This window comes from Artibeus jamaicensis, unplaced genomic scaffold, assembly GCF_021234435.1.
Source record: "Artibeus jamaicensis isolate MK-2021 breed Jamaican fruit bat unplaced genomic scaffold, CSHL_Jam_final scaffold_916, whole genome shotgun sequence".
Taxonomy (NCBI): Eukaryota; Metazoa; Chordata; class Mammalia; order Chiroptera; family Phyllostomidae; genus Artibeus; species Artibeus jamaicensis.
In genome coordinates, this window is record NW_026522059.1 from 60,414,506 (window position 1) to 60,439,098 (window position 24,593).

The 24,593-nt window shown below is 36.0% G+C and overlaps 1 pseudogene; it reads left to right on the top strand.

Moving 5' to 3' along the window:
* Window positions 1–24,593, top strand: part of LOC119034533 (Y-box-binding protein 1-like) — a 91,238-nt pseudogene that overhangs the window by 35,952 nt on the left and 30,693 nt on the right.

The window sequence follows — 24,593 nt, forward strand, 5'->3', positions numbered from 1 at the left end:
CAAAAATGCCTTTGATTTCTGGATATTGACTTTGTAACCAGCTGTTTTGCCAAATTCATTAATTAGTTCGAGCAGTTTTGGGGTAGAGTCTATAGGATTTTCCATGTACACTATCATGTCATCTGCAAACAGTGACAGTTTTGCTTCCTCATTTCCAATTTGGATGCCTTTTATTTCCTTATCTTGCCTGATCCCTGTGGCTAAAACTTCCAATACGATATTGAAGAGAAGTGGTGAAAGTGGACATCCTTGTCTTGTTCCTGATCTTAATGAAAAAGCTTTTAGTTTTTGTCCATTGAGTATGATATTATCTGTAGGTTTCTCATATATGGCCTTTATTATTTTGAGAAATGCTCCCTGTATTCCCACTTGGCTGAGTGTTTTTATCATAAATGGGTGTTGTACCTTATTGAAAGCTTTTTCCACATCTATTGATATGATCATGTGGTTATTGTCTTTGCTTTCGTTTATGTGATGTATTACATTTACTGATTTGTGAATATTGAACCATCCTTGCATCCCTGGGATGAATCCCACTTGGTCTTGGTGTATGATCTTTTTGATATATTGTTGGATGCCATTTGCCAATATTTTTTTGAGGATTTTAGCATCTATGTTCATCAGCGATATTGGCCTGAAGTTTTCTTTCTTTGTTGTGTCTCTATCTGGTTTTGGAATTAGGATGTTGCTGGCTTCATAAAAAGAATTTGGGAGTTTTCCATCCTTCTGGATTTTTGGAATAGTCTGTGGAGAATAGGGGTTAGCACTTCCTTAAATGCTTTGTAGAATTCTCCTGTGAAACCATCTGGTCCAGGGCTTTTGTGTGATGGGAGTTTTTTGATTACTGCTTCAATTTCTTTTGCTGTTATTGGTGTATTTAGATTTTCTGTTTCTTTTTCACTGAGTTTTGGAAGATTGTATTTTTCTAGAAATGTGTCCATTTCCCCTAGGTTTTCAAATTTCTTGGCGTACAGTTCTTCATAGTCATTTCTTACAATCCCTTCTATTTCTGTGGTATCAGTTGTAATCTCTCCTGTTTCATTTCTGATTGCGTTTATTTGTGTCCTCTCTCTTCTTTTCTTGATGAGCCTACTTAAAGGCTTGTCTATTTTGTTTATCTTCTCAAAGAACCAACTCCTCGATTCAATGATTCTTAGAATTGTGCTTTTAGTTTCTATGTCATTTAATTCTGCTCTAATCCTGGTTATTTCCTTCCTTCTGCTTGCTCTGGGCTGTCTTTGTTGTTGTTCCTTGAGTTCTTGCAGATATAGGGTTAGGTTGTTTGTTTGAAATGTTTCTATCTTCTTTAGGTAGGCCTGTATTGCTATACATTTCCCTCACAGGACTCCCTTCGCTGTGTCCCATAAGTTTTGAGTTGTTGTGAGATCATTTTCATTTGTTTCCAGAAACGTTTTGATTTCTTCCCTAATTTCATTCTTGACCCATTCGTTGTTTAATAGTATACCATTCAGTCTCCATGATTTGGGGTGCTTTGTTTTTTTTTTCTTTGGGGTTGGTTTCCAGTTTCAGTCTCTTGTGGTGAGAGAAGATGCTTGGCATGATTTGAATTTTCTTGAATTTTTCGAGGCTCATTTTGTGTCCTATCATGTGGCCTATCTTTGAAAATGTTCGATGTGCATTTGAAAAGAATGTGTATTTAGCTTCTTTGGGATGAAGGGCTCTATATATATCAGTTAAGTCCATTTCATCTAGGGTGTTGTTTAATGCCGCAATATCTTTGTTGATAATTTGTTTGGAAGAACTGTCCATTCTTTATAGTGGGGTGTTAAAATCCCCTACTATAATTGTGTTTCTGTCTATATTTTTTTTGAAGTCCTCTAAGATTTTCTTGATATATTTGGGTGCCCCTATGTTTGGAGCATATATGTTTACAATGTTAATGTCTTCTTGGTGGATTCTTCCCTTGAGTATAATGAAGTGACCCTCTGGGTCTCTCTTTATGGCCCTTTTTTGAAGTCTATTTTGTCCGATACGTGAATTGCTACCCCAGCTTTTTTCTCTTGTCCGTTTGCTTGGAAAACTTGTTTCCAACCTTTTACTTTTAGTCTGTGATGCTCTTTTGTCCTTAGGCGGGTCTCTTGTAGGCAGCATATGTGTGGGTCATGCTTTCTTATCCATTGAGCTATTCTGTGTCTTTTGACTGGAGAATTTAATCCATTTACATTTAAGGTTATTATTGATAGATACTTGTTCCTCTCTGTCTCCCTCTTTTCCTTCCTTCCCTTAAAGCAGTCCTTTCAGTATTTCTTGTAGAGCTGGTTTGGTGGAGGCATATTCTTTTATGCTTCTTTTGTCTTGGAAGCTCTTTATTTGGCCTTCTATCTTGATTGAGAGCCTTGCTGGGTAAAGTAGCCTTGGTTGTAGGCCTCTGGTTCTCATTACTTGGAATATTTCTTGCCATTCTCTTCTTGCTTGGAATGTTTCCATTGAGAAGTCAGTAGCTAACCTTATTGGGGCTCCCTTGTATGTTACTTCTTATTTCTCCCTTGCTGCCTTTAAGATTCTCTCTTTGTCTTGGAATTTTGCCATTTTGATGATGTGTCTTGAAGTGGGCCTCCTTGGGTTCCTCTTGATTGGGACTCTCTGTGATTCCTGGATTTGTGTGACTTTTTCTCTTATCAAATTAGGGAAATTTTCTCTCATTACTCATTCAAATATGTTTTCTATCCCTTGTTCTTCTTCTTCTCCTTATGGTATTCCTATTATTTGAATATTATTACGTTTTATATTGTCTTGCATTTCTCTTAATTCCTCTTCATTCTTTCTGAGCCTCCTTTCATTTTCTTGCTCCTTCTGTGAGATGCTTTCTACCTTGTCCTCCAACTCACTAATCCTATCCTCTACTTCATCTATCCTACTTTTGAATCTTTCTACTTTGTTCTTCAATTTGGAAATTGTATTCTTCATTTTCTCTTGTCCCTTGCTGATAGTTTCTATTTCCTTTTTCATGTTGATGTAGCTTGCAGAGAGATTACTGTATCTCCCCTGTAGTTTCTGGTAGTTCATTGTGAGCTCTTTGAGCTTCGTAATAACCAGTGCTTTGAATTCACTATGTGATAGTTGATCAGCCTCTATTTCATGTGACATTCTTTCTGAAGTTTCTGCTTTTTCTTTTATTTGTGGATTGTTTCTTTGTCTTCCCATTGTTTGAGACTCTTCTTGTTAGTCTCAGCTTCTAAAATTGATCTGTTCTGACACCCTGGGCTTATGGTCTGAACTTCTGTGGTATGATACCTGTGATGTTTAGTGGTGCAGACTGCTTCAAGTTTCTCGATGTTCTCCGTCTCCACATACTCTCACGCTGGTCCTCCCGCTGGTCCCCACGTTGGTCGCCTACCACTGCTGAATGTCCAGGGTCTAGTAGCCGACTCCTCCAGTGCCCAGACCCGTTACTACGGCAGCAGCACAGGGGCCAAGAATGTCCCGGCTCCCATGACTAACTCCTCTGGTGCCCAGGCCCATCACAGTGGTTTGGAGTGTCTGGCTCTGGTAGCTGACTCCTTGGCACCCAGGCCCCTCTCTATGGCAGCAGCACAGGGGCCTCTAGTGTCCTGGCTCCCACAGCTGACTCCCCAGTGCCCAAACCCATTGCTATGGCAGCAGCACAGGGGCTGAGAATATCCCGGCTCCTGTAGCTGACTCCTCTGCTGCCACCCAGGCCCGTCACAGGGGTTTGGAGTGTCCCAGCTCCCATACCTTACTCCCCGGCGTCCATTCCCATGGCTATGGCAGTGGCACATAGGCTGAGAATGTCCAAGCTGAGGTACCTGACTCCCCAGCGTCCAGACCCATCGCTATGGCAACGGCACAGAGGCTGAGGATGTCCTGGCTCCCGTAGCTGTCTCCTCTGCTTCCCAGGGCCATCACAGGGGTTTGGAGTGTCCCGGCTCCCGTGCCTGACTCCCTGGCTCCCAGCTTGTTGCTAGAGAATATTATGTTAAGTAAAATAAGTCAGAAAAAGCTATGAACTATATGATTTCACTCATATGGGGGATGTAAAACTGAAACCCATAAACACAGATGACACTATGTTGGCCACCAGAAGGAATAAGGTGGGAGAGTAGTAAAGGGTAATGGGGGCTAAATATATGAAGAAGGAAGAAGATTACACAATGCAATATACAGATCATGTATCATAGAAATGTACACTTGAAACCTATATGATCCTCTTAGCAAATGTCAACCCAATAAATTTCAAGTCAAAAAATAATAATAATGGAATAAAATGCATGAAATCTTAGTGGATATACAGTGTCTTATAATCACTGAAGCATAGGTGTGTCATGATTTAATTATATGAAAGTATGATTTTCAGAAGTGCAATGTCGTGACTAACATACAGGTTTAAAATGAACTTATGTCAGTTTCATCATCGCTGGAGCAAGGAGTGGATCTCAAGAGACCCCTCAGTAGCTGCATCACCTCAGGCCTAGTTACCATCACCTGGGAGGAGCCACAGCTGCTGCCACTGGTCCCAGTCACCATCACCACAACTGTGAGCAGAGAAACCCAAATCCAGTAGCCCTCCCACCCCCACCAAACCCCACACCACAGGCAGTTGCCCAGGGAATGGAGGCCTGAGAGGCCTCACATCAGTGGCACCTGCCAGCAGGAACAAGAGGGACATCACAAGAAACCTTTTTTTAGAACAGTAAAATAATTCAATGTAAGGAACTGATAGGGTTTTATCAATAGGAATGCCACCAAGGAAGGTGTATGTGTCCACCAGACTGCCATAAAGAAGAATAACCTCAGGAAGTATCTTTGAAGTATAGGAAGAGATGGAGAGGCTGTAGAGTCTGATGTTGAAAGAGAGAAGTGTGCAGAGGCAGCAAATGTTACAGGCCCTGGAGGAGTTCCAGTGCAAGGCCGTAAATACACAGCAGACTAACCCTTATAGATGCTATCCACATTGCAGGGGTCCTCCACCGAATTACCAGCAGAATTACCAGAAGAGTGGGAGTGGGGAAAAGAATGATGGATCAGAGAATGCTTGGAAAGGCCAGACCTAATGGCTCTGGCCCTACTGTAGGCAATGGTTCCACCTTAATACGTGAGGAGATCCTATGGGTGTCAACCTCAGTATTTCAATGCTCTGGTACAGGGAGAAGTGATGCAGGGTGCTGACAATCAGGCAACCAGGGTGTAGGAGACCAAGGTAGAACAGTGAGACAAAATATGGAGGTACAGACCACAAATCCACAGGGGCCCTCTTGCTAAAGACACCCTGGAGAAGATTAAATGAGGAGGATAAGGAAAATCAAGAAGCTGAGACCCAAGGTCAGCAGTCACCTCAACATCAGTACCTCTGCAACCTCAATCACTGATGCAGACATCTGGAAAACTCTAAACTACAACATTGCAAAGAGACATGAGTAACCAGTCCACCAGCTGAGAACTCATTGGCTCCTGGGGCTGAGCATGGCGGGGCTGAGGAAATACGCTTACCAGCTCTACTATTAGCCAATTTGGTCATCCAACAAGAAGAAATAAATATGAGACTTCTGCCAAGACGGAGGCGTAGGTGGAAGCACTGCACCTTCTCGCACAACTAAGTTTAAAAACAACAAAGTTTTAGCAACAAAAATGCAGCCAACCCACAGAAAATTGAACTACATGGAAGTCCGACAAAAACAAACCCTTCAGCCAAACCAATAAACCAGTGTAGGAGCCAGGGATGAGATGGACTGCACAGGCCCCAGTGGCAGGAAGTGACAGAGGGGACCACCATTGTCTCTCTCTGACCCCGCCCCCACATATAGCGTCACAAACCAGTGACCTGGGTGGCCCCGCCCTGTTGAACAACTAGGGCTCTGCTCCTCATACGTAACAGGCACAAACAGATCAAAATATGGCTCAAGAACAACTCAGAGCCCCAGAGCCAATAAATCTAAGCAACGAAGACATAGCCAAACCTTCAGATGCACAGTTCAAAACACTGGGGATCAGGATGCTCACAGAACTGGTTGATTTTAGTCACAAATTAGAGGAACATATGAAGGCTAAACTAATTGAAATGAATGGAAATACGCAATAAACCAGTAGTAATGGAAAGGAAACTAGGACTTAAATCAAAGGAGTGGACCAGAAGGAGGAAAAAATGACCAAACAGAAAAGGATGAAGAAATAAGAATTCAAAGAAATGAGGAGAATCTTAGGAACCTCCAGGACATCTTTAAATGCTCCAACATCCGAATTATAGGGGTACCAGAAAGGGAAGAGGAACAGCCACAAGTGAAAAACTTATTTGAACAAATAATGAAGGAGAACCTCCCCAATCTGGCAAAGAAAATAGACTTCCAGGATATTCAGGAAGCTCAGAGAGTCCCAAAGAAGTTGGACCCATGAAGGAACACACCAAGGCACATCATCATAATATTAGCCAAGATTAAAATGAAGGAGAGAATCCTAGAAGCAGCAAGAGATAAGGGGACAGTCACCTACAAAGGAGTTCCCATCAGACTGTCAGCGGATTTCTCAAAAGACACCTTACAGGCAAGAAGAGACTGGAAAGAAGTATTCAAAGTCATGAAATCCAAACACCTACATCCAAGATTGATCCATCCAGCAAAGCTTTCATTTAGAATGGAAGGACAGATAAAGTGCTTCTCAGATAAGATCAAATTCAAGGAGTTCATCATCACCAAGCCCTTACTATATGAAATGTTAAAGGGAGTTATCTAAGAAAAAGAAGATAAAAAAGATGAACAGTGAAAGGACAGCAAACTCACAGTTATTAACAACCACACCTAAAACAAAAGCAAACTAAAATGACAGCTAGATCAGGAGTGGAACCATAGAAATGAAGATCTCATGGAGGGTTAGCAACAGGGGAGGGGGAGGAGGAGAAGGGGGGAGAAGGTACAGAAAATAAGTAGCATAGACAGTAGATAGAAAATAGATTGGGGGGGGCAAGAATAGTATGGGAAATATAGAATCTAAAGAACTTGAGACGCATGGTCATAAACTAAAGGGGGGAGTGATGGGGGAGGGTTGTGCAGGGTGGAGGGGACTGAGGGGGGAAATAGAACAACTGTAATGGCATAATTAATAAAATATATTAAAATAAATAAATAAATAAATAAATAAAAGAAATATGAAACTCCAGCCATGAGAAATCAACTAAAGACTGGAGCTTAAGACTTTAAGTGCTTGCTTTTTCTTTTACCAGATGACTAGAACTATCTGCATTCTGTGCAGCATCAAGGTTTTATTACTTTTATCTAATGATATTTCTTTTTTGTAAGGACTGATATGTTTTGGGGCTTTTTTTTCTGTTTTTTCTCAATACACCTGTAAAGATAAATCTCAATTTGACCAGATGTGAAACAATTTTTCAAAAGTTTACTACTTGGTATTTTCAAAAAAGTCAACAAACTGCAAGCACCTGTTAGTAAAGGTCTTAAATAATTATCTTTGTGGGGAAAATGAACTCATGTCTCACATTTGTTAAATTTATTAATTAAGAAACATTTAAGATGGTAAAGCCAGTTCAAAGGAGAATTTGAAGAAGAAATATAAACATATAAGTAATCTGGAAGACTGAAATTTATTACCTAATAAATGCAAAAGTGACTTAATATCTTTTAAAGCAATAACAAATAATGAGTGGGCCTATATTTTCAACATAAATTTTGTTTCTTTCAAACAAAATGCATTTTTATTTCTAGAAATAAGAATCACTTGCTTTATATTTTAACTACTTAATTTCTACCTTAGTAGAGCTGTATAATAGCCTAAATAACAGAAAGATAAATATGTGCATTTCTCCATAAAGTCTAATAATCTATAGAATGGAATTTTACTAGAGAAGTCCAGCACTTCACCAGAAAGGATACCCAGTTATATCTTTGATATGTCCAAGTCTGGAAAATGTTGTCTGACAGCATCATTGCTTAATCATGTTCAACTGTGAAAATCACTGACACCAAAACCAGCTCATGAATATGTGTTGGAGACTTGGAATGAAATCTCAGAAACCAAAGTTGAGTTCTCATCTACTGTTATCCCTAAGAATTAAAAGGTTGTTTGATATGTTGGTAGATCAGCTTTGTTTAGCAGCATATATAAACTTCAGTTGGTAACTGAAAAGGTGGTTCAGGAACTCAATAGCACTTCCATCAACTGGTTGTAAATGACATCAACAATGACCTCATCTAATAGACAACACATTCTTTACAAGGTCACGTGGAACCTTCACCAATATACACCATATTCTAGGTCATAAAACATACCTTACCAAGTTTTAAAATATAGAAATTATATCATATATTTTGCCACAACATCATGTAATAAAACTAGAATTCAATAAAGGGTAGCTGGAAGTCACCAATTACTTTGAGAGTGAACACACTTTTAAATACCACATGGAATAAAGGAGAAATTTCAAAACAAACTCATAAATATTTTGAACAAATTTATAAAATTAAAATACAACTTTCAAAATTTGTGGGATGCAACCATGAAGTGCTTAAAGAGAAATCCATAGCTTTGAATTAGAAAAGAAGATCCAAAAATTAATAATCTGATTTGAAGCTAGAATAAAAGAATAAATTTTATTCTTATGATGCTAGAATAAAAGAGTAAGTTAAATGCAAAGTAATCAGAAAAATGAGACTAAACAGAAATAAATAATATTAAAAATTAAAAATCAAAAGAATAATTAATAAAACCAAAAGCGAGTTCTTCAAAAAGATTAATAAAATCAACAACCTTCTAGCCAGAATAAGAAAAAAAGACAGAGGACACAAATTACTGATAAGAAATAAAAAAATTGTATCACTAGAGATTCCATGGACATTAAAAGTTTAATAAAGAAATACTATATTCAATTCTATGCCCACACAATCTATAAACAGATGAAATGAAAATCCTTAAAAGCCACAATCTTTCAAAACTCTCACAAAGAAAAACACACAAGATAAATGTGCTTATATCTATAAAGGTAATTGAGTCAACTATTAATAGTGTTAAAAAAAAGAAAGCAAAAAGTCCATTTGGGTTTATTGTTAAATTCTACCAAACATTTAAGAAAAATATATATATACTAATTCTTATAATCACTTTAACAGAAAAAACATAGAGGTAATGTTTTCTAACTCCTTTCTAACTCTAATAGGCCAATAAATATTATCCTAAATTAGAAGCAGACAAAGAAGAATTAAGTAAATATAGATTATATATCTAAATGTGAACGCAAAATTATAAATAACCTAAAATATAGGAGAAAATGTAGGTGATCTTGAGTATGGTAATTTTTTAAAGACTGCATCAAAGGTATGAGTCATTAAAGAAAATATTGATAAACTTGGCTTCATTATAGTTAAAAACATTTGCCTCTTGGAGGAAAATGTCAATAAGTAGACAAGCCATAGACGAAAAGCAAATATGTGTTTGAAAAATACACATATGATAAAGAAATGTTGTCCAAAATGTACAAAGCACTCTTGAAACTAACAAGTAAATAAATAATAGGGAAAATCTGAACAAAGATATAAAGATGGCAAATAAACATATGAAAAGATATTCAGCACAAATGTCATCATGGAATTTCTAATTCAAACAATAACATGCCACAACACGTCTAAATTCAAATACTCAAATGCAAAACGTGACAACACCAAATGCTGACAAAGTTTTGGATTAATAAGAATTCTTATTCATTGTTGGTGAAAATGCCAAATGGCACACCCACTTTGAAACACTGTTATCCTACTAGCCAGAAATCACATTCCTTGGCATTTACCCAAATAAGATAACTATTGATATCCAGACAGAAACCTTCACAGAAATATTTATAGCAGCTTTGTTCATAATTGCCAAAAATTAGAAGTAACCAAGATATCCTCCAGCAGCTGAATTGATACCAAAATTATAGTCCATTCATATAATGAAATATTGTTCAATAATAAAAATAAATTAGCTTCAAGCCATGGAAAAACATAAGGGAAACTAAAATGCTTATCGTGAAGTTCAAGAAGTCAGTCTGAAAAGGTTACATACTATATAATTCCAAGCATATGACACTTTGAGAAAAGCAAAGCAACACAAACAGTAGAAAGATCAATGAATGCTAGGAGTTAGGAGAGAGTGAAGAATGAACAGGCAAAGCACACAGGATTTTTAGGGCAGTGAAAATGCTTTGTGTGGTACTATAATGGATACATGTGACTACATTTGCCAAATTACGTGGAATGTACAACAGTAATGAACCATAAACTATGAACTTTGCAATATAATTATGTGTGAATATATAGTCATTGATGGTAACCCCTGTGTTGTGGGATTTTGATAATAGAGGAGGTTGTATATGTGGGGGGACAAAGAACTCTGTACTCTCCATTCAGTTTTGCCATGACCATAAGTTCTCTCTAAAAAATAAAGTTTATTATTTAAAACAAACGAAAAAGAGCTGGCTTAAGACCTGAGCACCAATGACTTTTAATTCTTCTATGGATACTACATCACAGTCACTCTAGGACTCAAATGAATGTTAAAGCACAGGCATTATTAACAATTTTCAATTCTAAAAGTAGTTCAGAAGTGTATGATTTGATGGGTAAGTAGAATTAGCTTAAACAAATTATTTTCTTTTCACAGTTTGCTTTTAATGTAAGTGCAAAAAATTGATGATAAAATCAATGCCTTTTTAAATATAAAACAGTATTCTAAGTAAGAAGGTAGCACTGCCTTATTACATAATTGTAATTTTTCATGCAAAGTAAAATAAAAATAAGTCATAATCACTGGCATCTTAGAATTAGATGAAATATGATAATGGCAGTATCGTATAAGAAAGGCTGGTTTCTTACCCTGGTTTGTGTGCTCAGTGGATTGAAAACAAAAGGCTGCCAGTCTATTCCCACTCAAGGCACATGCCTGGATTGCAGGCCAGGTCTCCAGTAGGATGTGAAAGAGGCAACCACACACTGTGATGTGTCTCTTCCTCTCTTTCTCTCTCCCTTCTCCTCTGTAAAAAAAATAATTAAATAAATAAAATCTTATTTTGAAAAAAAGAGAGTAGTTTCTCAATAGAAATTCAAGTAATGATGTTACAACTATTTTTATGACTGTAGACAAAGGAGTTTATAGAAAAAGTAAGTTAATCTCATTGGTAAGTAAAATATATGTTAGAGCTATAAAGACCATCAACAATTAAAAATATGCCCATGGGTTTCAAGTGAAGTAAAGTGAAGATACAGATTTGGGAGACCTAAGTGGGGAATGTGAATATAATTGTATAGAAAAAGAAGGTAATGAGAATGAATAGAACTGAGTGTAAAATTTTATTTAACTGAGACATAGAAAATTAAGAATTATCTAGCATTTAATTGATAAATAGCTAAGATTGAAATATATTATCCAAGACCCCCCAAAAAAGTCTTTATGAGCAAGTGTTAGATCTACAAGCAATGAAATATTCTAATTGGCTCACATTCCAATATTCTAACTGGTGAGAATTGGATGACACTTTTCAAGTCATATAAATATATTGATTATATTCACTATGACCAATTAATATCCCTGTTAAAAAATTAAAAATGAAAATTCACTATAAATTGATTTTTGCTTCTTTTAACTATACATCCAGAGTGTACATGTGTGTGCATATGTGTATAATTTGTATATATGTGTTTAATGCCCATTTTTTATTTATTTATTTTTTAATTAATTTTATTTAGTTATTTTTCAAGTACAGTTTTTTGTCTATTTTTCCCATCCCAGCCTCCCCCGCCCCTTGCTCCTCACCTCCCTCCCATTTCCACCCCCCTTAGTTCTCGTCCCTGTGTCCTTCCTATTTGTTCCTCCAAATCCCTCCCCCTTTTTCCCCTTAACTTCCCTTCCTAATGCCCATTTTTTAAATCACTGCTATTATTTCCCTAACAGTATACTTTTTTTGTAACAATCCTTACTATGATGCTCTCTGATTTCCAGTTTACTTGTCGGTTTTCTTCCATTAAAATTCTTGGTTATCAAAGGTTGTAACAGTGCTTTACTTATCAATTTACTACCATAAATATAGCATGGTATCTGACATATAGTGGGTGCTCAATAGATGTTTTTAAAAATAAATCAATGAATTATTTCTTAGGACCATATTTAGGGAGATAAGAACCATGGCTTATGTTAGAGGAGAGAGCAGAAACTTTGACATCACTTAACCAGTTTTTTACTTTGTAGATCATGTATTCTTTCTCATTTGCTCCCTCAACAAAAACGAGGTGATAACATCTCCTATCTTGCAAGGTAATTAACAGTATTAAATTAAGGTTTATATGCAAATAGGGTAACCTTGTTCTGGTGCATAGTAGCCACTCAAAAGATGGTAACTGTTATTATTGTTATAATTAATATGTCCCTTTTACAAAGACCAACTTTTTATGGATTTTACTTTTCGTTTTTATTTAAAATCAATTTAAGTAACACTTATAAAGAGTTGACTAAGTGAAAAAAGGGGTGATCCCTTTCTATCGAGGACATCACAGTTGTAAATTTTTAACTCTTCTCAACCACAATCTATCTACATAGCTGTAATAATGAAGAAATTATTGGGTAGTAAGAATGTTGTCATTCTTATTCAACTCCATATCCTTATTCTTTTTTTAACTATTTATTTTTATTTGTATTTTTTCACTTTTTTATTGTTGTTCAAGAACAGCTGTCTCCACTTATCTCCCACCACTCCCCCCCCACCCCAGCCAACTCCACTTCCCACCCTTGATCCTACCCTCCTTTGTTTTTTTCCATGTGTCCATTATACATGTTCCTGAAAAACCTTCTTCCTCCCTTATTCCCTTCCTCCTCCCCTCTGGTTGCTGTCAGTTTGTTCTTCATTTCAGTGTCTCCAGTTATATTCTGCTTGATTGTTTGTTTTCTTGCTTAGGTTTCACTTATAGGTGAGATCATATGGTATTTGTCTTTCACTGCCTGGCTTATTTCAATGTGACATATCCTTAATCTTATTCTACATTCTCAACCCTTCTTTAAAGATTTTATTTATTTATTTATTTTTAGAGGGAAAGGGAAAAAGAGAGGGAGAGAAACATCAATGTATGGTTGCCTCTCCTGCATCCCCTGCTGGGATCTGGTCTGTAACCCAGGCAGGCCTGACTGGGAATCAAACCTCAGTTGTTTAGTTTGCAGGCCTGCACTCAATCCACTGAGCTACACCAGCCAGAGCCACATTCCCAACCTTTGATCATGTTGTTCATACATAAATCCTAGGCTAAGGAGAGAAATACTTTAAAGCAGTACTAGTACAGGGTCCTGAACTAAACAACTAATTTCTCTATCTATCTATCATCTATCTATCTATCTATCTATCTATCTATCTATCTATCTATCTATCTATCATCTCTCTATCTATCTATCTATAATCTCTATGTCTATCTCTATCTCCTTCAGAAAATATTTATAGCTAATACCATACAGATTCCTAAACCTGATTGCAGTTAGCCTATCTCCAGCCATGTTTTGGTTTCAGTCTTCCTTTCTGCTTATGAATTGAATTCTCCTAATCTTGTGGCTTCCAAATTCAGGTAATAGCTTAGACAATGAGTCTTCTTCTGGCTATGTTTATAAGTAACCTTTAGGGGGTTTCTAGAGACAAAGATATAGCTATCTACTCACCTCCTATGTTAACACCAACATCTGTGTACTCCATCAGCACAAAAATGGCAGCCTTAAGTCAAAGTTAGGAAGAAAATGACATTTCCTTGAGTAGTAACATATGGAAACATATTGAATTGTAAACCACAAGACATAACTAGAGTAAGTCTTAAGAGAACACCATAAGAGATCATAAGATCAAATAGAGCTCAGTCTAGAACTAGAGATAGTCAGTGAGTAAATCAAATCAAAACCCTAAGAAAATTTAAAAAAATAATACATGGTATTTTGAAATATTTAGGGTTTTGAGCTATTTTTACTTTTTAAAAGTTGACAACATTCAGCCACAAAAAACCCAACAACAACAACATTTATTTTGCTTAATGGTGTTACATTCATTAATTCTGAAAAAATAACTTAGGGACTTTAGATAATTAATAAATAAAATATAAAGGTTATTCTCAAATGATAATAACATTGAAGAACTTAAATTTACCAGTTTTAAATACAGAGTTTAACTAGAATAATCTTCCCATAGATTTGGCATTTATTTGTAGCCATGAGCACTGGTTCTAATTATGATATTAAGAATTATAATATTCTTATCATTTTAATTTGATATTAAGTAGAGTATTCATCAGAATTTTAATTTTACAGAAAAAGATTTCTTTCAAGTTTTTACCTCTTTGTACAAAATAAAAAGTATTGATCTATTTCAACTGTCTGTAAATTAGTAGAAGTGTGTCCTACACTTTCCCTTTGCTTTCCAGTTGGCATGTCTTTCTTTTATTTACTCACTGATTCTTGTAGGAAGAGTGCCATATTCTTAGTTTTATTTATCTATGAATATCTAACGTATATGAGAGCAAAACAAAGGTCAAGAAAAAGACCACAGATAAAAAATCCAATAAAAGGTCAAAATTTATAAAACCCCAAAATTGATGGAACTAAACTGAACTGAAGATCAGAGGTCAGGTGAAAGGCTAAGACAGATGGAAACAAAGAGGTCACAAGGTGAGCTGTGTCCCAACAGTACTCAATTCCCATCCAAGCAAAGGAAGATACTTGTGCCCATTCTCTGAGGTCCAGGCAACAAAATCTCTAAGAAAAATGCCCTCATTTAATGAAGCAAGATTTCTGAACAGTCCTCTAGTATCTTGAGCCTGTTGTTAATTCAGAATAGTAAGAACGCTTAGGTAACAAATTCATAAATATTGCCTCAGCTTTTTGAGCTGAGACTAACTTAGCTCTAAGAACTTCAGAAACTGGCATTGACCTATGCTTCTTCTTCAGTCCCCAAAATCAGTCTCCAATGCATCTTTAATTGAAAAGTCCTGGATATGTTACACTTTTCTTTCTGCAAAGACATAAAACAAACTTTTTTCCTGGCATGGTAGCCTCACTGTTGTATCTTCATCTCTACCCTGGGAATAGTAACCCTTGTCTTGTAGGATTAATCGGTGTAATGCTTATAAAATACTTTGAATTTCTCCTATGCAAGACTCTTTAAATATGACACAGTAACACAAAAATCATTGCATGTAAAGGTACAGTCACTATGCAACTGAAAAACTGGCGATCTTTTTTCAATGACCCATGGATTATGGCTATATTTAATTACTATAAAGTGCAGAGAATGTTTTATTGAAATAAGAGCTGAAAAGGCAATTTTTTGGTGCAGGTGCTGGTGGGATATTTTCTTTATTCCAAGCCAAGTACAAAACATTATAAGGAACATTGAAAATGAGCTAATCTTCAAAGTTATTCAGCACATATTAGGCATGCAACCTAGGGAATACAGTTGTAGAAAGCTAAAACCTCCTCTTTTAAAACGGTCTACTACTTATTTATAGAAACATAGCCCAATGGTTCACCCTGACTTTTCCTAGGCAAGAACTCCTGCTGTTTTTCCACTTGTACATATATTCTTTGAATTTTTCATTTTCCAAATGAATATTTATTACTTAATGCTATTATATCATTTTTATTCATCTGTGTTAATTGGTTCCTAATAAGTCAGAACTAATTAACCTGTTTTTATATGGAAATATTATAACAATAACAATTACTGCAGTGACACCAATAAAACAAATCATATCCTTATCTTTATCCCATTGTGAGTAAGCATGCTTTTTTCCAGTTGTTATAGAAAAATGTAAATAACTTTATTAGCTAAAATATTCCTAGGAAAGCCTACAGAGATTAGCCCAGAATTGAAATCAATGCTACAAGAACCAAATTTGAAGTCAGGATGACAGCTCTCATAAAGAACATTTTTCTTAAGATACTGTTTAGGACTTCAGATGCACTGTTTTAAGTGCATTAAATGTGCCAAGATAATACTGTTATTCCCATTTTTACAGATGAGGAAACTAGACACATGGGATTCTTCTGAAATAGGTCAGAAACTTGGATCTACACAAAGAAAGGGAGAGCATTAGGGAAGAAATAAATAAAACATTTTCTACATAATAATTAGAATAGCAATTCTTATTTAAAAGAAAAATGAGTAATGACTCCCACAGATAGCTATCTAATTAATGTTCATTAGATATTCAAGTTCTTTGAGTTTCCATTTTCTCTTTTTATATCTCCCAATGAGGATAATGATGAATTCTTTCTGAGGAAATTCAAACCTTCCTTATTATTCAATCCTCAATTCTTTCTCCAATCTATAACCAGTAATTATCAATATTAAATCACCCCTCCCCTCCTCCACTACAAGAACTATTTTGTCAGCAAACTCACCTTCATTAGATCTCAAGATCAGTCAAAAGGAATATTTATTATTCTGTTCAGGTGAGGACTCTCCTGTTAGGCCCTTGAAGTCCTAGAACACTGTGTTCACTCACCTACTGAGAAATCACCACTATATGACAGCCACAACAGAAAGCACTCTGAGGGTGGAGGGTGGTGGGAAGGAGATGAATACACATACTCCTGAACTCAAGGATTCATGAACCACAATGAAAATAATGGAAGGACTGTAAATGTAATACTTTTTACTGCAATATTTCCTTAGGTCAAGCTTGACTCTAATGGCCCACCCACAATAACAACTAATGGCTCAAAATAATCACCCATAAAAACTAGCTGCATTATTAATATCCAATGAGCCAAAAGTTAAAGAATCTACTTAAAATATTTTAATGGAAACTCAACTTTTCACCTTCAGGTATCAGGACATTTGAAGAGAGGCTAAGACTTGGAGAGCCTGAGGGAATACATGCTTCTCTCCCTCCCTTCCTTCCTGCTTTCCTCTCTCTTCTCCCTCTGTTCCTCTCTTACCCTTTCTCCATTCCCTTTATTATTTCTTTTAACTTTCTGCATTTGTTGGAGAAGACTAGACTCACCACTGAAAGTGTCCGAATAACTATTACTTTTTTAATAAAGAAAATAATAAATCCATAGATCACAAATCACATGTCTCCAATGTTTAAGCATATTTATTCCTTCATTTTTATAAGTACAGGCAAGAAAAAAATAAAGAAGCATTGAATTAAAAAATAAAATTAAATATAGAAATCTAGAAACAATTAACTTTTAATTTTTTGAACACCTGATCAAAAACATCGAGTAAAGAAATTCATTGCCCTTTATAGAAACACCAACACTCTTGCTAATTATTATAAAATATATTCAAGTCCTGGCATTTACTATATAACATTTTATGTATTAAAGTTGTTTTAGAAATAAAATGCCACAAGTTTTTTATTAAGTTGGTATAGATCTTGTATTAAGTTACTATATAGATCACAATGTTACTGAACTTCCAATAGCAGTATGAAAAATAATAACCCTATTTTACAATAATTACTTGCCAAGTGTACTACCATATAAGGCAAGTAACATGGTTATCTTTCAGAAATGTGAAGAAGCAGTTTGTTATCTTTTCCTATATTCTCTGGGTTTTATAGGCCAGTTCATTTTGTCTCCACTGTGAAATACCTTAAAAGGTAACCTGGTATTCTGACTCTAGAGGTAATTTATTATATCTGTTAATCTTGTAAAATTGCTCTCTGGATGTAATAATTTGTTATTCTTTTATTAGACCTTCTTCTGCATACTGTGTTTATCATAAAGATGTCACCATTTTGATGCCTAGCAACCATTACAATGTTCCAGAGGTGTTTGCATCTATTTTCCTGGGGGAGAGAGAGCAATGCTTCCCTGCCAGAATACCCTGGGAGAGCTGTCAAGGTATTCTGATGTGTGAAGATGAAGGCCCCCCTGCTGCAGACTCCAATCAGCTCAAGTCACGGCCTGAAAGCAGTGACTTGGGCATCACTATTCCGTGTTAGAAAATGTGTCAATTATCACATGGACTGCCTAAGGGTATTGCCTGGGTCTAGGTCATGAAACCATCAAGACTGAAGGGGAAAAAAATTGATGAAGAAGTCAGTTGAATTAATTGATAACAATGTAGCCTGTATATAATATGTTCATTGTAACTCAAGAACCCCAAATTTTTGTCTGGGAAGCTTTCCTATGGATGCTGCCATGAGTAGAACTAAAACTGTCTATTTTCTCTGACATAAAGTATGTATAACTGGCATTTTAGAAATTTCCTAAGAGCCAGTAAATAGATGTCAAACTAGCCAAAGATCCATAAAAATAAAATCATGCTAATAATGTTATAGTTATTTTGTTATTGTTATTCTTTTTTAAATTTTATTTAGTTATTTTTTGAGTACAGTTTTTTGCCCACTTCTTCCATCCCAGCCCCCCCCCCGCCCCGTGCTCCCCACCTCCCTCCCACCTCCCAGTCCTCATCCCTGTGTCCTTCATACTTGTTCCTCCAATTCCCTCCCCTTTTTCCCCCTTAAATTCCCTTCCCTCTCCCCTCTGGTCACTGTCCCCTTGTTCTCTATTTCAGTGTCTTTGTTTTTATTCTGCTTGCTTGTTTGTTTTGTTGTTTAGCTTCCTGTTAAAGGTTATTCTTAATACATAGTGCCACTGTTTATATGTGAATACAGTGGGGACCACTTAAATACGTAACCTAGGGTCTAAATCATGAAAGCTTTGTGCATCATTTATGTGGGTTCCTGTGCCACTTGCTCAGGGAAAGGGGAGAAACACATATTTTCACATATTTACAGAGGTTTCTGAGCTGCCTCAATGACCCCTTTTCAAACTTCCTTGTTTCCCCCTTAAACTACCAAATCATATTTAAGGCATTTATATCAGATGAGTTCCCTTAAGAAATCACTGTTTGTTAGGCATGGGAATAATCATTAAAGAAACTGGTCCTCCCCAGAAGATGCCATACCAATCAAGCAGATTCATGGAAGAATTAAATTTTATTAAACAACAACAAATAAATCACTCTTTGTTTGATAATACTGAGTAGAAACTCTGCCCAAAATATTCAGGCAGCAGGCTACATACAGACTCCAAGGTATCCAGAATTACCACCCCAGAATTTTCACAGGAAAACATATCATTCTCCATGAACATTATCAGGGCACATGCGCACAGACCAGAAAGGATCCCCACACATTGTTGGTGTTAGACAAAAGGTGCCCCATTTTCTATAAAATTTTCAGTTTTATAGAAAACATAAAATATAATAGGTGATATATTTTTCATAATGGTGGTAATGGTTAGGGATAAAAATTATGAGTGATAGTTTCCCATACATGTTTATCTTCTGGCTCTTACAGTTTTTTCAGGGTAAAAACAATTTTTGCATTAGGAGAAGCTGTATCAGAAACACCTAACTTCATTAAAATATTTAATTAATAACTTTCCTGTCTTCAGCTTGAAGTATGCTCCCCCTACTGATCAGAACTCCAGTGAAGCAAGCAGAAGTCTTATTAAAGCTTAACTCTTACATATTCTGTCTTCATATCGTTGGCACTATTTCCCATATGTGCAAAGTTAGACAGAAATGCAAACTTCCAGAGAGGAATTTTAAGTTATTAATTTGTACCCTGTATGCCAGTAGAAAGATGATAGGTTCTGGAACTGGAAACCCTGGCAGGTGCTATCTAGTTGCTTATTATAGGAGCCTTAGGTTACATATCTAAATATATACATATATATATGTAATATGCTAATAACTGCTCACCCTGCTGCCTTCATTGAAACACTATGAAAACCAAATGAAATAATTGCTATTTGAGTGTTTTCAGAAACTGTACTGTACTAAAATTATTAATTATGATTATCAACATTAAACTTAAATTATTTTAGTTCATCACTATTACCTGTCACTATTATTTTCAAAATGGTCAATTATTAATTGCCTATGACTCTGAAACATACTAAAATCTATCTTTTTATAGCTAAATAAAATGAGAGAAGGGTTCCCCCATATACCATATATATATATATATATACACACCATATGTATGTATATATATATACTATATATATACCATATATACCAAAATATATATACCATATGTATTATATATTATATTAATATGTATAGTCATGATATCAACATATAATATTTTCTTATCCTTTCTTGATTATGATTATAGAAATTTGTTCTAAAATGAGATGGATTGTAAAGCTATCCTCCAAATATGTGAAAAATCAAAATATTGGCCTGAGACTCTAGGATGTGAATTTGGAGACAATTTGGGTTCCTTATTTTCATAAGGATTCCAGGTAAAGGTAGGGTGAGGTGGGGTTGGTGAAGATTTGGGAATCTAAAATGCTGTTTCAGGAATGATATTACACCAGGTTATATTAAAAATAATAGCAAGAATTGTCTGTAAGCACCAAAGTTTAACTAGACTTGCTCTAATAATATGAAGTGTGGAAAATATACTTTAAAACTGACCTGAATTGTCTGCTGTGGTTTTCAGTGTAGTTTCCTTTATCTTATTGCAACAAATTTATCTTCTGGGGATATCACAGAAAAGAAATAGGCAACTCTTCAAACAAGACAAATGGAAACTTTGTAATGAAAACTCCTGTATCTCAGGTCTACAACAATACCCACTCGTTTGTCCATGTGACATAATAACTCATGAAGAAGGGCTGCCTGCAGAGGAACCATGCTCTCCTGGATAATAAGTAAAAATGTGCTGATGTCCAGACTGTGGCAACATTCAGACAAAGCAGAACTGCTTCTGAGCTAGCCCTAAAATAATTACAGAATGCACATACAGATGGTCCTATATTTGAATTTTTGAATTTACAATGGTGCAAAAATGATACCCATTTGATAGAAACTACAATTTGAATTTTGAATGTTGATCTTTTCACAAGCTAAGACATGCAGGACAATATTCTCATGATGCTGGGCAGTGGTAGCCAGCAGAAACACATGGTCACAATTGTAAGCAACAACACTCTGCACTGTACTCTTTGGTTGCATTTTTTTGGATATGGAATATTTTGCATCCCATCATGTTTACAGAATGCCCAGCTGTGTGTCCTGCTTCTGGTGAGAAGAGGTAGACAATTATTTTTGAGATGAAAATCAACACAATTGCCCAACTGTAGGCTGATGTATGTGTTGGGAGCAGGTTTAAGGTAGGGTAAGCAAGTTGTGAAGTTAGGTGCGCTAAATGCATTTTGGACTTAATAATGTTTTCAAGTTATGACAGATTTATTGGTATGTAACCCCATCCTAAGCCAAAGAGCATCTGTATATAATTCAGTTAGTAGGAAATACAACATGGTTTATTCATTGGAATTAGCTTCAGCTCAAGTGAAAGAAACCCCAAATAAAGCCCCTTTTTTCACTCTTTCACAAGTCTGGTGATATGAATCTCAAGGTTCTTATAAGTTTCAAGATCAAAAGCCCTCTGAGTCCCTCAGGTCATTTACCAGTAACTTTCACCTCATTGTCCAAGATGGTTGTTCAGGCTCCAACATTCCAACATTCCAAGTTCACATTTGGACCAGAGGAAGGGTGAAGAATAAGGAAATGTGCTTTATTTAGGGTCAAAGTCTGAGTTACTGACACATCCCAAATAACTGATTAAGGAACAGACTTTTGTTTCCTTTACATACATCATTCCAGGTTAGGTAAGTTTATGCTCTCCACTTCAGGGGTCAATAAGAGACAGATTCTTTCCACTTTTTCATCATAATTCTTGGTTTTAGTTCATACAGTGGAAACTGGAACTAATCATGTCCAATGTTCAGCACACAGAAAAGGGAAAAAGTAGAACATGTATGCCATGTTTTAAATGACACCCATCAATCACTCAAAAATGACACCCATCAATCACTTCTACTCATCCTAATGGCAAGATGTCATTACATGGTAACATTTAGAAGTGACTGAGGCTTGAGAAATGCAGAGTCGGTCTGAGCATCTATCTCCCAGGTTCAAAGTTATTATTATGAAAAAAGAATAAAACAAACTTTATTTTATATTAAAAAGTCTGCTCCAAAAATAGCCTGTACATTCCTTTCAAAGATGTGTGGCAGGTGCATGCGCGCATGCGTGCACACACACACACACACACACAACTTCCATTTACTGGAATGTGGTTGTATCGCCCCAGCTACTTACTACTGAGACTGGGAAATAGAGCCTTACAGTGGGGGGTGGATGGCCCAGGTATAGAAAGTGCAAACACACAATTTAGAACAATAATAAATAAGAAAATTGAGTCTCTTCCACAATACACAGTCATAGTAAGTAGATAAAAAAGCAAAGGATATTATGAGTTTAAAATATAGTATATAGAAAAAATTATTTTCTGAATGGTGTCAACAATTGAAGCGATTGTAGAATAATAGAGCAAGGTTATGCTTTAGAACAAATAGAAATATACAAACCTGAGTAGTTTAGATAATTTTTAAAAGATTTTATTTATTTATCTTTAGGGGGGAGGGGAGGAGAGAGGGAGAGAAATATCAATGTGTGGTTGCCTCTCATGTGTCCCCTGCTGAGAACTGGCCTGCAACCCAGGCATGTGCCCTGACTGGGAATCGAACCACGATCCTTTGATTCGCAGGCCCATGCTCAATCCACTGAGCTACACCAGCCAAGGCTGATTTTATTAATTCATTAATTCAGTTATCTAATATTGATACTTAAGTAGTGCTAAACATAGTTGAGACATTCAAGATTCAATAATAGAAAAAATAAAAGGCCACAGTCCTATGACACTTATGTTGTAGTCAGGAAAGAGGGATATAAACAAAAAACTAATGAGTACGTAATTTGAAAATTAGGGTGATTCATCAAAACAAAAAGAGAATGTAGAATGATGGGGTGAGTTAGGTGCTACTGCAGCTACTGAGGTAAAGAAGAGCAACTTTGGTAAAGGATGCCATTAGCATATAGATCCAAAGGACCTGTTGTAGAAAAGAGTGAGTTAAGAAAAGGAAATGAGAGGAGAAACATGTTAGATGGGACCACATCAAGAAAATATTTTAGGCCCTACTAAGGATGCCACATTTTATTTTACAGAAAATGGGAAGCCCTAAGGTGACACTCAGCGTAGGAATTACACACTTTTAGCCCAACAGGACTCCTCTGGCTGCAAGATGACCAGTTAGGAGAGTTACTGCAAGATTCCAGGTGAAAGGTGATGATGCTGGGCTCAAGGTGCAATCAGATACTGGGTGCATTTGCTGATGGTTTGCATGTGGTTGCCCAACAATAAAGAATCTAGGTTGATCCAAGTATTTTAAAGGAATAGGAAGAATGGATGGATGCAGCATGTATTAGCATGAAAACTGAGACCAGATTGGTTCTGGAGGAGAAATCAGGAGTTAGACTTGAGATACAGTAAGTCAGAGATAATACATTTCTGTGTAGTTTTGTTCATTACACCTTACAATCATTCTGCAATTGGAAGTTCTTTAAAACTTAGTTTATAAGAAAAGAGAAAATTGTTATTTTTCAAAATAAAAATAATTTCTATTTAAATTTGAAGTGAAGTGCATGGGTGAAGTCATATTCTATTGAACCAAATTTCTCAACTTGGGGTGTGCCTTAAAGGTGATGGCCATGAACAGTTTTTCATTGTCCTGACCAAACATTTATGTCTTTTATGTATGATCACTGTATCTTGGAGGGCTCTGAGTCCAAAATGGAATGCACCCGAATCAACTGGAAATGTTATTTTCTAGTTGAATGTTATTTTCTAATAACATTTAATTTACCAAGAAAGGTAATTTAGAAAGCATACTGTAGTCTCTAAGTTCAAGGACAGGTAAGCACACTACACACACCACACACTGCACACACACGTAATGTATGTCTAAAAAGTAAACTGGGGTAGGGAAGGATATTATCAGGTAGAGTAAGATCAAACTAACAACATTTATTATCTAATAGACCATTGCTAGGGATAAGTCATAAGGGAAATATTTGTTAAATATAATATCATACACCAAAAACTTCTCTGCAATAAGAAGTAGTCCAGCAATATGCCAGTTGTTCAACCTCATGACATAAGGTGATAGAAGGTTCATAGCAAACTAAAACCAGCTGTAGATATGTGTAGGGTACACACGCACTGACTATAGATACTTGAATAGATGTACAAACACAAATAGTAGTGTGTACACTCTGTGTCTGCTTCCTCTCAACTAACCTCATTAAGGGGAATAAAAGCTCAGGCACATGTTAAATGTAATTGCTAGTAAATATGGTAACTATTTTCTTCTACTAAAGTTACAAAAATTCTTTGAATTTTATATATGGGACTAAATTTGTAATGGAAAATGATGTTTGATGGTGTTTAAATGCAGAGTGTGTCACTTTATAAACCATAGGACTCTTTTAAGTTATTTTTTTAACTTCTTGACATGTGTCACAATTTGGAATCCTGCTCTCATGGGATAAATGCCAGATTACATGGTGTAGTATTTTTATCCTCTGCACTTTCCTTGTAGAAGCACACGACATCAAAGGACAGGCAGATCGCTCACAGCAGCAGAAAATGGAATAGGACTGTAATATACTGGCTTTGATCTTGCCTTCTAGTAATTATCTTGGCTACATGCATGCATGGAGAGTAAGATCTAAATTAACAAGG